This window comes from Vicugna pacos, chromosome 3 (genome assembly GCF_048564905.1).
Source record: "Vicugna pacos chromosome 3, VicPac4, whole genome shotgun sequence".
Lineage (NCBI taxonomy): Eukaryota > Metazoa > Chordata > Mammalia > Artiodactyla > Camelidae > Vicugna > Vicugna pacos.
This window is the reverse complement of record NC_132989.1, coordinates 55268248-55283827: the sequence shown is the minus strand read 5'-3', so window position 1 is coordinate 55283827 and position 15580 is coordinate 55268248. Positions and strand designations below refer to the sequence as shown.

Here is a 15580-nt window from a genome sequence, read left to right as displayed (position 1 = left end):
ACAAAACTCTTTGTTAAAATCGACCACTTCTCATAACAGAACTTCAGTATCTACATCTGCTTGTCCTCTTCCTTCAAGGGCAAGGATGGGGAGTAATAAACAAATTGAAGGTGACAGTAGACTCCATCTCGCTGCAGAAGTGAATAAGCAGTGGACTGATTTTATAATAATGAATAAAAATCAGTAAAATTAATTTTTTGTAAGTTTTAGGGAAAATAGAATGGGAATAAACAGAGATAGGTAAGTCTAAAGGATTTCTAACAAAGACACCATGATTAAAAAGTCTTTTTTTCTCTAATCTTTCTCTATATTATTGTTGTTTTATAACTAACATTCCTCAAGATAGACAGCTAGAGGATAGACAAAGAGATAAACCTGCAGGACACTTCAGCCTACTGGTGAAGCTGTGCTAGTGAGCCAGGCTTCACATCAGAGTCACCAAGTTACAAAAGAATTGTCTCTGAAAACCGAAGCCTCTCCTAACATGGCAAACATGCATTTCAGGGGAATAAAAGAATCTTTCACATATTCTTTCTACAAAAGCAAATATTTTTCTTCACATAGACATACAAATGCTGTGAATTGAAATGGAAACACATCAATATGTTGCTTCTGTTCAAAACGTCTCTGCCCAACTCACCAGTCTCCCATGCTCCTGAATAAAACGGTGAACCGTCCAGTTGTGTGGAAATAAAAAAGGACATTGGTTCTGAAATAATTCCTTATTTTGGGCATGTTGTTTTCTCTCTTGCTATGAAGCAAAGAGGTATATTGACCTTGTATCTTTTAACGTCTATTCTCATTTCTCAGGCAGAATCAGGAGAATGCAGAAGTCTGCACACTAGTGAGTTTCTTACTGGTGGTTAGAGGTGTTCTGCAGTGGCAGACTCATGTGCCCTAAACAATACAGTTGCTTTGAGAAATAAATGTCACTCATTCTTCCCCATTCCCTAGAACAGATTTTCCTTATTTGGTGAAAATGTTAAGGAACAACCCCAGTAAGAAGGATGCATGCGATTTAAGTCCATTGGCTAGAGTTTACAGCTTGACTAGCTGATTGATCTCCATCACATCTGAGCATACTCAGCTCTAAAAGAAATGCACTTTTACTTCCAATATGCATGTATAATTGGGAAATGAATCATGTTATACTATGCTTACAGTGAACTTGGGTGCTCCTGAGGGAGAACACCCAGCTGTATTTTGCACAATCACAAAATATTCAGTCTGGAAGGAACCACAGCAATGACTTTCTCCAGCCCCTCACATAAGAAAATGAGTACACTCAGGGCTGTTCTGATTTTATCACTAATGTCTCATGTACCAGGAAACCCCTCAGTCCTGGGATGGTAGGTCAGCCTAAGAGTAGATCTAAATTTCCAGTGTTGTGATTACTGACTCAGTGATGTTCATCCCACACATCTTTGTTTTTACTGAGATTACAGTTGTTCTACCATTAAGGACAACTTGTAAAAATTGTACATGCTAACTATGCATTCTATATATATTTAAAGGATGAAATAAAAATTTGGGCTTTGGTTTCCCCATGTATTTTTTAGAGGATTATTCCCATATGAGACGTGCCCTAAATGTCATTTCACTTTATTGTCTCCTTTCTTTTTATTCCTGGAAAGACATAAATCTGTGTGGTTATACATGGCTTAGGCTTAGGCTGATAAATCAAATCAGTAGATGTTTCAGATAAACACAATGAATTTGAGAGGTTATAAGTGTTTGCAAGTGTCACCGTGGAGACCAGAGAATGGAGTGTCACCATAGAGACTTGCATAAACACTCTGCCTGTAGAGATTTTCATGTGAAATCAGCTATAGAGGAGATCTGAGAAGGAAGATATATAAATGGAGCTATATGGCTGAAGTGAGTTGGGTAAGAAGGCTGAGGATGCTAAAGCAAGTTGACAGTTTCTGCACTCACCTTGCTCCATCAATGAGCAAGAAAAAAAACCTTCAAGGAAAACCTCAAAGTTCAGAAGGTGAGAAGGGTGTGTTTCATCAGCTACTAAAATACTACAAGATTTGAGGTGATTTCCATTCACTGTTCTACTCCTTTGTTGACACTAGCTATCTGCCACTGTCATGATAGCAAGTTCTGTGGAACTATGATGTGATAATAATGACAGCTAGTCTCTCATCAGTCCTATCACATTGCAGAGACTGTGATAAGCCCTTTATGGTAATTGTCACATTGAATCTGAACACTTACAAGAAAGCGCAAATATTTTCCTCATTTTACCAATGACGACACTGAGGCACAGAGAAGTTAAGTATCTTGCCCAAGGTCACACAGCTAGAAAACGGTGAAGCCAGGATTCCTATCAGGCAGTCTGGTGGTAGAACCCATGTTCTTAAATACTGTACTCTGATGAGAAGGTGATGCCTTTGTCTTTGAGGCAGTTCAAATCTAAATAAGGAAATAATGTAACAATGAATGACACAAGGGCAACAATATGTATTTCTAGCACCTGTACACATTTTACCTAGTATTTAATTATAGCTTAATGTCCACCATGAATCTTACTGCTTCACCTCTTTCTTCTCTACAGATAGAAAGCCTTGAGGTTCTTAGTTGCAGAGCACAGAATCCACATTAGCTAGCTAAAAGAGAAAAGGAATATATTAAAGGGTATCAGTGTAGTCATGGGATATCTGGAAGGGCCAGAGAATCATACTTGAAAGCTACGGAATCCAAATTGTACCATCTTCCTATTTCAGTGTACATCTGGACTGTTAATTAATAGGCATTTATATCAAATTTTACCTTAAAATGTACATTTAAGCTTCCAGGTAAATTGACTCAAGGATTGGACTCAGTTGGGGTAACACTGGCTTCTCTCTGTAATACCTCACAGAACACCTGTGGGCAGCATCCCACGGCCAAACTGTTCTGTTACAAAGCTTTGGATAATGAATTTACTAGTGATGCCAGGAAGTTTTGTGTTGGGCCAATCAACTCTCTCTGAGAAGGAGTAATATTGTGCCTTGCCTGATAACAAGGATCAAAAGAATGTGTTATAATCTTAAAGGATGGCTGTGAGTATCAGTAATCTTGGAGAAAGTCCTCTGATTCAAATCATGTGGAAGATTTCTTTACAAAGCATTGTTACACATCATGGGAATCAACCTTCATTTTGCACTAAGTACTCTGCAGATAGCAAAAGTACATAGGACCTCCTTTTTCTGAGGGGAAGCAAATGACAATATAAAGCCCACTGGATTTGGACTAAGAGCAAAGTTGTTTTGAATATTAAATTAGAAAATATGGGAGTAGTGCCTGGCACCAAGCAGACATGTTATAGCTGATAAGTTCACTGTCTCCACCACGTCTAATCCTATGACTCCTCTGAACATAAACAAAATTCTGGGCTGAATTTGTATAAATCATATTAAAAGCAACTGATTTGTTTATAACCCTTTAAATGGTGGTAGTTATTATATAAAGAGATTGTTTCTCTTTTCTCATTGATCAAAAATTTATAGCCAAATTTGTGACACATGTCTCTCTAGCAAGTGGGTGGGATTTCATGGCATGATTTTTTTATTGAAGTGCAGTCAGTTATAATGTGTCAGTTTCTGGTTACAGCACAATGTCCTAGTCATATATATGCATACATATATTCATTTTCATATTCTTTCTCATTAAAGGTTATTATAAGATATTGAATATAGTTCCCTGTAAAAAAAACTGAAGAAAAAATTGTAAATCTATATTTATATATGGTGGCTAACATATGTAAAACTCAAACTCTCAAGTTTATCCCTTCCACCCCCTTTCCCCAGTAACCATAAGATTGTTTACTATGTCTAAGTCTGTTTCTATTTTGTAGATAAGTTAATAGTGTCATTTTTTTCCTTTTTTTTTTTTAGATTCCATATGTGACTGATAACATTTTTCTTTCTCTTTCTGGCTTACTTCACTTAGAATGATGATCTCCACATCTATCCATGTTGCTGGAAATGGCATTATTTTATTATTTTTTATGGCTGAGTAGTATCCCATTGCATAAATATACCATAGCTTCTTAATCCAGTCATCTGTCGATGGACATTTAGGTTGCTTTCATATCTTGGCTATTGTATATAGTGCTGCTATGAACATTGGGGTGCATGTATCTTTTTGAATTAGAGTTCCCTCCAGATAAATACCCAGAAGTAGGATTGCTGGATCATATGGTAACTCTATTTTTAGTTTTTTGAGGAATGTCCATACTGTTCCATTATGGCTGCACTGAATTATATTCCCACCAGCAGTGTAGGAGGGTTCCCTTTTCTCCACACCCTCTCCAACATTTATTGTTTGTGGACTTCAGAATGATGGCCATTCTCACTGGCATGAGATGATACCTCAGTGTAGTTTTGATTTGCATTTCTCTGATAATTAGTGATATTGAGTATTTTTTCATGTGCCTATTGGCCATTTGTATATCTTCATTGGAGAATTGCTTTTTTAGGTCTTCTGCCCCTTTTTGGATTGAGTTGTTTGGTTTTTTTGTTATTAAGTTGAATGAGCTGTTTATATATTCTGGAAATTAAGCCTTTGTCAGTCACATCATTTGCAAATATGTCCTCCCATTCCATAGGTGGTCTTTTTGTTTTGCTTATGGTTTCCTTTGTTGTGCAAAAGCTTATAAGTTTAATTAAGTCCCATTTGTTTATTTTTGCTCTTATTTCTATTATTACATGGCATGATTTTTAATTCACTACACACCTCATTTCATCTTACTTTCTAATCTTTACTTTCTCTTTCTCTCTTTTTAAAACTCTTTATTTATATCCTAACTCACTGCTTTAAAAGCATCTTTTCATGCTTAAATCCAGTTTTGGAAAAATTGGTCAACCCACTGGGCCACTCCTGTGGTACCCCAATCTCTCTGTTTTTGTTCAGAAGCCCCTTCTGGCCCCTGTATTTGCTCAGGCTGTGCTCAAGGCTCCCTCAGAACTATTCCTACTTTTGCCCAAGTATTAGGTCAGCTGTGATTTTCTTCTTCAGTCCAATCCATCTGCTTTCATCCCTCAAAGATTTCTCATGATTTTCACTCCTTAAGAGTATCCCGTCCTGTTTCCTAGCACTGATTGGCTTTATTTAACTTTCTAGTCTCTTCTGCTGTTTCTCGAGGTGAGTCAGGAAGAATGAATGTGTGCTCATGTGTCATCTCCCCGGGGTAGCCCCTCCTCCATCTTCAGTCCAGATCTGTAATTCCAACAGGTCTCTGAACATACACACTGAGATGTGCTACAGGAGCCTCAACTCACAATGTCTGAAGTAAACACTTCCCTTCCACCAAACCTCTGTGTGTGTATGTACCTGTGTACATGTGTGTATGTATGTATGTGTGTGTTCCTTGTGTAACTAAGAAAGAAAATGTGTGGGATCCTGGCTGCTCTGCCTCTCTCCTCTCTCTCACCTGATAAATGTCCAAGCTTCTGGCTATTCTACATCCTTAATATTCAGATTTGTCCATTCCTTCTCATCTTTTTCTTGCTATGGCACAACAGAATCCAGTTTTATCCCTTTGGCCCATTCTCTAGAAGGCACCACCTTTCTAACAATCCTTCTGGCTTCCAGTGACCTACCTGGTAACCTCAGCCCTTTAGCGCAGTACCACCTTTATCATAGTACCTCAGAGCACCTTGCTGGCCTCAATACTCACTAGTCCTCAACACTCAAACTGCATTCGGCTGTACACCCTCTTTCATGCCTCCATGCTTTCATGCACCTTGTTCCTTCTACTGAAAATGCTCTTCCTCACCTCAGCCCACCCTTCCTTCCTGCCTTTTCTTCATATCTCAACAAATATCTGTGATGTATCTACAGTGGGCAGTCTCCATTCTGGACACTGAACAAACCAGATAAGTCTTTGCTTTCATTTTAAAAATGTATTTATTTTAACAGACACTTCTTTTCATACTATGTGCCAGGAGTCCTTCCTAGAGTCCATCAGATTCCATTCTAGTTGGAGACACGCATCAGCCAGATGAGTCCTTCAAGATTCGGCACAGGTCCTCCTGACCCTCTCCCGCATCTCCCAGGCTGACTAAGCCCTGCACATCCTGTAGGACCATGACACCAGGATGTTTGTGCAGTCACCTCTGCCCTGGAACCCTAAGTTCCCTGAGCTGTGCTCTTCCTTTTATCCCCCTAATGGTGTTGGGCACCCAATAAAAACTCAGTAAGTGTTGATTGAACAACTGCCAAGTTAAGCAAATTTGGTCATGCCATTCTGTTCTTAAAATCCTTCGATGAGTCACCACTATTAAAGATTTGAGTCCAAATTCCTTAGCTTAGCACCCAATGCCCTTCAGGCTGGCCCCAACCTATCATTCTGGCCTCACCTTCCCCAGTTCCTGGTCATGTTCCTTTTGCTCCAGCTGCACTGTACTCTTTCTCATGATCCCAAAATAACATTCTCTGTAATTTCTCAAGGCCTACTATAAGGCCTGCTAGTCTACCCAACTAGTCCACCTTTAATAAAGCCGTATTTATTGTTTGTGACTAACTCAAAGATCACACATCCTCAAATGTCACATATTCATCCATAAGATTTGTCACTCCTGTACCAGAAAGTCACTTAGATGCATTTATCACATTATATTGTGATGATCTATTTATGTGTATCTGTCTCTTCTTCTACTTATTCCATGTGCTTTGAGTTCTTTAAAGGCAAAAAATGTGCTTTATTAATCTTTGAACTTCCTCTAATTTCATGTAGCATGTATCTCAGCTCCTAGAATACAGCAGATGGTCAGGTAATGTTTGATTTAATGAATGAATGAATAGATTTCAGCAATTCTTCATTGTACTATGGAGGATGACTTGAGAAGGGTCAAACTTGAGTTGATTCAATGTTTTTGCAGAAGGTAGAAGTCAAGGTCTTATTCTCAAAACCAGTTAGAAACTTTCATTTTCAAGTGCTTTCTTGGCTGACCACCTACTCTCCATTTCTCTTCCTTTTCAAATGTAAAAGATTATTTGTCCTTGTAGTGTTTCTTTCCATTTTTATCAGAATAGTATGTCAGTCCTGTCTTCTACTTACTGTCTCGTACACATTGCACACATAAGAAAATAGTAGCTTCTTGAAGGCAAATGTCTCTTTTCCAATTTAAAATGCCTTTAGGTAGTTGTTGGAAAGGATCATTTTAGCCTGTCTCCAGCCCATATATTGGTAAACTGAATGTTACACAGTGAAAAACAACAACAATCAGCTGTAAGAGCCCTTTAAAAAAATGTAATCTATGTTTTCCTCAGGCCACATGAACCTCAGGTCCAAAGGAGGTCACACTGATAGTAATAAACAGCATTTCTCTGCTGTCACCCCTGCTTAATATTACAGGATCTCAAACTCTTTGTAAAACTTTCTTTTCAATCCTCAGATAAATTTGAAGAACCCTAAGAAATAATTTAAATGTTTCAGAACAGTAAGTCTTCTCAGCATCCATGTGGCATCCACCCTGTTTCTCCTGGCCTCTCTTCTCATTTCCACAGGTGTCTGCTGCTGCAGATGCCCGGTCCCTGCCATCCGGGTTGTCTGACAGCTCCTGCTATTGATGGGCAGCTCTCCCATCTTCCATGGCTCCCATCACCACTGGAAAACTACAACCCTTGTCAACGCCCCTTGCTATCTTTGAAGCCATCCTCTTTCTTTGGCTGTCAAGGCCATGGTGGTGCCTTGTCTGCTTGTACACGGCACTACTGCTGCTCCCAATGCTGCCACCACCACCTGCCACCACCTACCATGACCTACCACCTCCTGCCATCACCAGCATTGCCTCCTCTTGATGCCCCATTATTATGCTATGCAGGCCCCCAAACTGTGTGACTCTGTTCCCAATCTCTCCAAATATTTTAGGGAACAGATTTATTTTAGTTTTAACTTTCAGATCCTTCTCACCTCATGGCTTGAGTCTAAATCCAAGCAAGTTAGGATTTGGAAGCAAGCTGAGTTTTACCTTTTCAGTGTCTTCATACTCATCCCTCTAGCCCAGTGACCACACCTAGCTTGTGGAGCTGACTCCTTTGCTGAGTCTCAGTCTCAGAGGCTCTGCAGACACTCAAGCATGTGCACCTGCTGGGCCAGCCTGTCACTTCATCCTCAAAACTCAAGCTAGCTTCTCTTCCAGAAATACAGTGAAGCACACGTGCATGCAGACAGGTACATGTCTTCATCAAAAACGTCAGAACTCCCAACTCACGTGTTTTCTCTGGTAACATGAAATTGCTGTATTTTTCCCAGGAATTGTGGAATTGCTGGAATTGTGGAATTCTCTGAAAAGATAAAGCCTGGTGTTACCTTATATACCTTGAGGAATATCAGCTGGGTTAGCTCAAAATGATAGTTAATGCTTTTCAAGATAGGAGATTATTTCTGGTCAGCTAGGAGAAGTCGGGAGGTAGGCAGTCCAGGGCTGGTGCTGAAGCTCTGCGAGGTCACCAGGGCCTGGACCACGCCCATCTTTCTAGCCTAGCATCTTCAACATGCAAGGTGCGCCCCGGGGCCCCAGGTTGCTGCTGGAGCCTCAGGCTCTATAACTGCATTCCAGCCAGTAGGAAAGAGGAAGGTCAAAGAAAGACATGCCCCATCTCTTTAAGGACACTCTGCACACATAGAATTTGCATATGACTTTCCCACTTACCTCCACGGGCCAGACCTTGGCCACAATGCCACATTTAGCTGCAGAGAAGCTGGGAAACATCTTTTCCATAAGTATCCATATTTTCAGCTACATCAGTACTTCTGCTACCCAGAAGGTAGCCAAAAATATTTAAGGAGAGCTGAGAGTCTCCGCAACAAGGATAAGGATTTTTCCCCCTCTTCTTTTAATGAACTTAAAACTGGTATGTGGAAGAGGAACAGATCATTGAACTGCTTGTGCCACCCACGCTGATGTGTGATGAGACAACCTATTGATAATTTAATTCATGTTTCATTCTTGCTGCTGTTGATACATTTCCCTTCCCCATCCTGAAAATCTAGCTAAGCTTTTGTCCCCATGTTCTAACAGGCTCTTGTGTTGTGGGGCCAAGAGCCAAAGTTGACAGGTACCTAGCAGGGAAACCCAGCCTCAGCTTTAGTCTTTAAGTCATAAACTCATGGAAACAATGGCAGGAATGTATTTGTAAGGGGAAGGGGCTCTGAAGTTTGGGGAAAGCAGAATTGGATCAATCTGAGGAGGAGAGAGGTGTTAGAGCTTCCTTCAGGCTAAAGGCGGGCCCAGGATTTGGCTGTCCAGCATTTAGTAAGGACCAGTGCTGCACTCATTCATAGCACTCTGCAGTGCACACTCGGGCATCTTAAGAATCACCATGTGTGGTGGCTCGGGCCCTCATGTGGACTCTGAAACCCCTCTCAATGTTGGAAATGTTTCCTGTGCTCGAGTGGTCCATTTCCCAGAAAGCATGACTAAGATAAACCCACCAGGAGGGGCCCTTCCCCTGTGTCTGGACTCACAGGTGAGCCATTTACCCCTAGAGAAGTGGAGGTGACTCCCCCAAATGAGATCCAGGGTGAACCACAGGCAGATATGAGCTTGGAGAGAATCTTCTGATTTTCCAACACAGTGTTTTTTAAACCACATATTGTTGGTTATTATGTATTCCTGCTCTGAGGGTAGAGCTGGGAGTAGAACTCAGGACTCCCAGTATTAACCTTGTAGCACTCTTGTCTAGCTTTGATGTCTCTGAGGGCCAAGGACAGAAGCAGGAGCCACACTGATCACTGAAGGAGTTATCCTAAATCCTCAGCTTGCTCTCGGATTGATTTAATTCTACATGGTCACTGTTTAGACTGTAATTCCTTGAAGGCCGGTACTCAGTCTAGTCTATGACATGGACCATAGGTGTGTTACGTTGCTCATACAGAATGTTTCATCAACCCTTGGTCAGATTATCACGACTGCTAAAATTCGTCAAGCACTCACCATGTTTCTTTCCCTGAGCCTGAGGCTTGTTGTAGATGTATATGCCAGAGCCAAGTCTCCAAGGGAAACCCAGGGTGCTATAACCAGTGATATTGATGCTTTAGTAGACAGTGTTCTTTTTTCTGAACTTCAAATGAAACCAGTGGGTTATGAAGATTCATCCTTCAGCTGAGTCATAAAGACAAAGTTCTCATCCTCTTTGCTGTTAAAAATTCATGAAGCATTTTCAAAAGGCTACTGAGAATCAGGCTTGGTTCCATCCTTACCCTTTCTTACTTAAATATTATCTATATGATTAAATGCCTTTGGAGGTCTTCACTTTGTCCAGTGGATTGTAACTTGGTGTTTCTGGTTAATCAAGAATAAATATTGGGCCTGGTTACCATTCAATTAAGCTAAAAAAAATATAAGCATTACAGGGAAACAAGCAACAAAACAAAATATAAATGTTGGTTAGTTTACTGTGCTTTGCTATGAAGGTTGGCAGGCTTTGAAAATTGGCATGCCAAGGTTGTCTCCAAGGTAGATGAACCACCTGCTAACGTGAAGTTGGAGACATTCGTCGGCTACTGCTTTTATTGCCCCCGGGTAGTTCTCTCAAAGGGAAGGAACTTTGGTTCCAGGGAGGAAGGAGAAATTGAGAGACAGCTGATCCCCTGACAGTGAAAACTGGTCTACGTCTCATAATTGGCCCACAAGCCGTTGATTGCGAGTACCTACATTTGTACCTCACTAGTGGGTTTCAAATAGCAAGTTTTGCAACCTCAGTATTCTCTCAGATGCCATTGCTTTTGCTTTTAGAAAACTGGTAAAAAGACAACAGAATAATTCCCTCTGTGGTGGCCGTGTTATTGGAAGGAAGGCAAGGACCTTGGAGAACTTGCTTTTCCAGGATTGTTGATGTAACATAACTTGCTGCCCTGTTGCAGTTCAAAATTCCTGAAGCATTTTCAAAAGGCTTTTGAGACACAGCAGTGGACCCCAAGTTGCTCAGCTCCTTGGCCGTGATCTCAGAGTCTAGCCTGTAAGGAATCCTATGGAGGTTCTAACTTTGTCCCTGTCCCTTTACTCATGAAATTCAGTAAATGCCTTGAGTCTATTTTGGGAGTAGCTCTGACTCCTCCCTCGATGGCAGGCTTATGGTGGCAAAAGGCAAATGTCAGAACCCTCCAGAAAACCTGCAGTTGTCATCTACAATAATAATAAATGCAATAGCAATGATGACGATGATGATGTCACCTCCCTCCTGGAAGTTCCCTCATAACATCAAGGACGCTTCTTTCTCAGAAGTCCCCAGCAATGATCTCAAGTCTCAGTGGACTAAATGAGGTCGCAAACCCACCCTAGGACCCAGAACCACGGCCAGGAGGTGAAACTGTGTTGATTAGTTTTGGATTGAGCCGGGCACCGCACATCTGGAGCCAGAGGGCTGTGGAGCCAAGGGTGTGCAGAGCTTCACCCAAAATTCAAAGGCCCTGTAGGGGTGGTTATGCAAACCCAAACAAGAGCAGGATTGTTTCCAAGAGCAGGAGGGTGAATGATGGAAAGAAAGCAGCAATGTCCACAGCCACTGACCATGTTTATTTAGCACTCATTTTATACTTTCACAGTTCTCAGAACTTCCTTTAATACACACACACACACACACACACACACACACACACACACACACACACACAATCCACAGCGAGAGGTTCTGATAGTATGCACATTTTCACATGAGAAACTTGAAACTCAGAGAGGCTAAGTTAACTTGGTGAAGTCACACAGTGAAGTCACATGGCCAGGAAGTGGCAGGACTGGTATTCAAATCTGGCTGGTCTGACTTCAAAATGCAAACTTACTCAGTCTCCTCCTAAGGAAGCATCTCTAAACTTAGCCAGAGCACGCTGGGGGAAGTAGGTGTCATCCCGGGCTTAGGAGACCAACAGAGCTGAAGAGTCAGGTCCAGTTAATTAGTACAACTTCCTCCCCACCTGTGCTTCTGTCAATAGCGACCTCTCCAAGCAACCGCTGAAGCCTCCTCTGGGCTCCTCCTACTTTCGTTTCCACCTCCCCTGAGACCAGAGGAAGGCCTTTCAAGGTGAATAGGATTTTCTGTGAATAACATCCCCACAGGGTTGGAGCCGCCTGCAGGAGACTAGTGCAGATGTTTCAAGTGTCTTACAGGATGAGAGGGACAGGGGGATGCTCTCTCCTAGCAGTTGGTTTCCTTTGGATGTGATAAGACAAGCTCTTATTACTACACAGAAATAGCTTATTACTATACCACATGAGTAGTTCACTTCAAAAATTGGGTTCCATGATCATTTCTAAGAATTTTTTTCCATTAAAACCAAGAATTATGACATAGAAGATACTGTTTTCCTTTTGTAGCTAATAGCGTTTGTAAGGTTAGCCCAGGTGATTATTCCTAGCACCAAGAGAGAGCACCAAGAGAATAGAAGGATCTTGCGGTGATGACTAGACTGACCAAAATGTCACATCCACAGTCATTAGTATTATCTTATTCTGTCTGTCAGTTCTTAGGGCTTAGTTTTTTCTGCATAATCAATTTTGTGTTTCTGTTTCTTCCCTGAAGAAGTGGGTGCTGGGAATTAAGCCAAGCGTCTGTAGCAGGACAGTTGATACATACCTGAGGAATACGGCTCCTCCCGACAGTGAGCTCCTCGAGATCCGTCTGATCTAGTCTGTGTTGTGTTAGTTGGCAGATTTAAAGGAGTGGCATAGAGAGAGCTGTCTGGGTGTAGCAGGAAAGTCTTGCATCTGGATTCTTCCTGTGTTCTCAGGTGGTGTCATGATTCATCATTCACTTGGAACTGAACATTCATGGCCCTTATCAAACAAGCTGTGGTAATTTCATAAAGTTGGGTCAAGTCAGGATAAAAGGAAAGGATTGAGGGGAAATTCACTTGGAGTTATAAACCTGTAGATAGTTAAGAGTCCTTCAGGAAGTGATACATGCCAGTTAACAGACACTCACCTTGTTTTCTGGACTAAACTGTATTCCTAAGTATCACAGTCATCTGTTTTAATTGAGTCAGATTTTCAGGTTTCAAGTTTTAAAAATTACATAAGCAATAAAATGAGTTGTTATGGGATTTTTGAGGCCCTTTAAGGCAGTTTTCAGGTGATTATAAATAAGGAAGTTTTTTGAGATTCAGTATTCGTTTTAAACTGTCTCTAACTAATCTACACATATTTGTTAAGTTCCTCCTATGTGTCAAGCACAAGGCTGGTGGTGGAAAAGTAGTGGTAAATGTAACAACACAGTCCCTACCTGCAGTGGTCCTCCCCATCTAATAAGAAAGGGAAAAAATAAACATAATATTAATAAATAATTTCAAATTTGAAAAGTTCTGTGAGGATTGCGAACAGGGTGCCAAGAGACAAAAGAACAATGTGCGAAAGAGGGAGCAACTTTTATGTAGGGTAATTACAGAAGGCTTCTCTGAGGAGGCATGTAAAGGGAGGTGTAAGGATGAGAAGAAAGTGGCCATGCAGCTGGAGAACAGCATTCCAGGAAAAGGAAACAGGAAATCCCTGCAGAGGGAAAGAGTCCTGTACTGAGATAGGGAAGTCTGAGCAGGGGAAAGAAGTCGAAGAAGGGGGAGACTGGAAACCAGCCTTTGAAGGAGCCATGAAACATCACAATTTCAGATGGGCAGTTGGATAAAGAGCCTGGAGTCCAGAAATAAGGTCAGGGAGGGAGATACAAAGTGGGGAACTGTCAGCATGTAGATAAACTTATAAAAATGAACCAGGGGGTAAGATTGTCTAGGAAGAGAGCATAGAGAAAAGAGAAACTCTTAACACGAAGCTGTCGATACAGAAGAGGGAGCCAGTAAAAGGTCAGCCCAGGAGACCTGGGAGATTAGGCATCATAGAAGCCGAAAGAAGAGGGCTGCTGCATAAACATGGTGGAATGAACACATTGCTCTCTCCCCTTTCTAAACCAAGACCCTAGGAAATGAAAACAAAGAAATGTTTAGAGAAGACAAACCTACAACAACGAAGACACCAGGAAGAGCCATTTGTGGTTTCATTTCAGTGGTTTCAGTGATTTCTAGAGAATGGAACAGGGATGGAGAAGGGACTGTGACAGAAGAAACCACAGCTCAGAGAACACGTAGGAGAAACAGGGTTAAGGAGAGACCCAACCTGCCCTGCAGAATCCTGGAGCAGCCCAGGATGTGCCAGGTACCACAGAGAACAGAAATGTGACTAGGGGCTGAACACAGAGGAGTGGATGGAAAGGAAGTTTATACAAAAGTTGGTATCCCACCGTACCCACTCCTGCATTCTGAATCTCTGGCAAAAAACAAAAAACAAACAAAACCCCAAAAAACTCCTTCCTAGAAATTGCAGGCCTATGTTCTATAGCTTCTAGAATGACCTTATTTGAAGTCCACTTTCCTAATAAGCACCTTAATCTCAGTCTTAATCTGTGAGATGACAAGTTCTTTCCCTGTACCCAGAGTGCCTAAGTAAATTTTTATTGCCTCATTCTTAAATACGAATAGACAATTAAAGAGCACTAGACTTTAAGAAAGTCTCCAACTCAAAAAAAGAGATCAAGATGAACCAACAAGTAAAAACGACCATGGAGGGAGTGAAATTTTAATATGTGGAATAGAAAAATCTTCAAAAAGATTGCAATGAGAAAAGGAATAACCAAAACAGAAGAAAGATGTCTTGAAGAATAAAATATGACTGCCAAAATACAAAATTCAATAGAAGGATTACAAATCAAAGTGGAAAAAATCAGAAAGTAGAACAAAAAGTCAAAAGGATAGAAGATATTATTTACAAAGAAAATAAGAAATGTAGAAGGAAAACTAAAGAATATATTCAGGTGTTCCGACAACTGACTAATAGAAGTTCTAAAAAAAAAGAAAACAAATAATAAAAAATAAACGGATTTTTGTACATTAATCTTGTAACCTGCTACCTTGCTGAATTCTTCAATTATTTCTAGTAGTTTTTGTGTGGACCTTTTAGAGTATATATAGTATCATGTCATATGCATATAGTGACACCTTTACCTCTTCTTTTCCAATTTGGATCCCTTTTATTTCTCTCTCCTGCCTGATTGCTGTGGATAGGGCTTCCAAGACGATGTTGAATAGGAGTGGTGATAGTGGGCAGCCTTGTCTTGTCCCAGATTTTAGTGGGAAGCTTTTGAGTTTTTCACCGTTGAGTACTATGCTGGCTGTAGGTTTGTCATATATAGCTTTTATGATGTTGAGATATGTTCCCTCTATACCCATTTTGGTGAGAGTTTTTATCATAAATGGGTGTTGAATTTTATCAAGTGCTTTTTCTGCATCGATTGAGATGATCATGTGGTTTTTGTTCTTTCTCTTGTTGATGTGTTGTATTACATTGATTGATTTGCATATGTAGAACCACCCTTGTGTCCCTGGGATGAACACCAGTTGATCCTGATAAGCTGACTATAACTCAAAAAAAAAAAAAGTTAAATAAATAAATAAAAGCAAGTAATCAAAAAAAAAAATGAACTATCAAAGAAATAATGAAAAAATATTTTAGAGGGGCAGACTTAAATGTCTACTGAGGTCCCACCATGAATGAAAAAGTGAGAGATCCACATCTAAGCACATCTTGTTGAAATGTAGAAATACCAA

General features: G+C 40.7%; 1 long non-coding RNA gene across 2 annotated transcripts in view; it reads left to right on the top strand.

Annotated features, from left to right (window-relative positions):
* The window catches only part of LOC140695622 (uncharacterized), a 233488-nt gene that overhangs the window by 129991 nt on the left and 87917 nt on the right, over window positions 1–15580 (top strand). Inside the window, exon 1 of one of the 2 annotated variants that reach the window (XR_012071314.1) lies at window positions 1830–1993. The exons of the other annotated variant lie outside the window; for it this stretch is intronic. This is a non-coding gene — a long non-coding RNA (uncharacterized lncRNA). Of the gene's footprint in view, window positions 1–1829; window positions 1994–15580 lie in introns of those variants that run through there. 2 annotated transcript variants of the gene reach the window in all.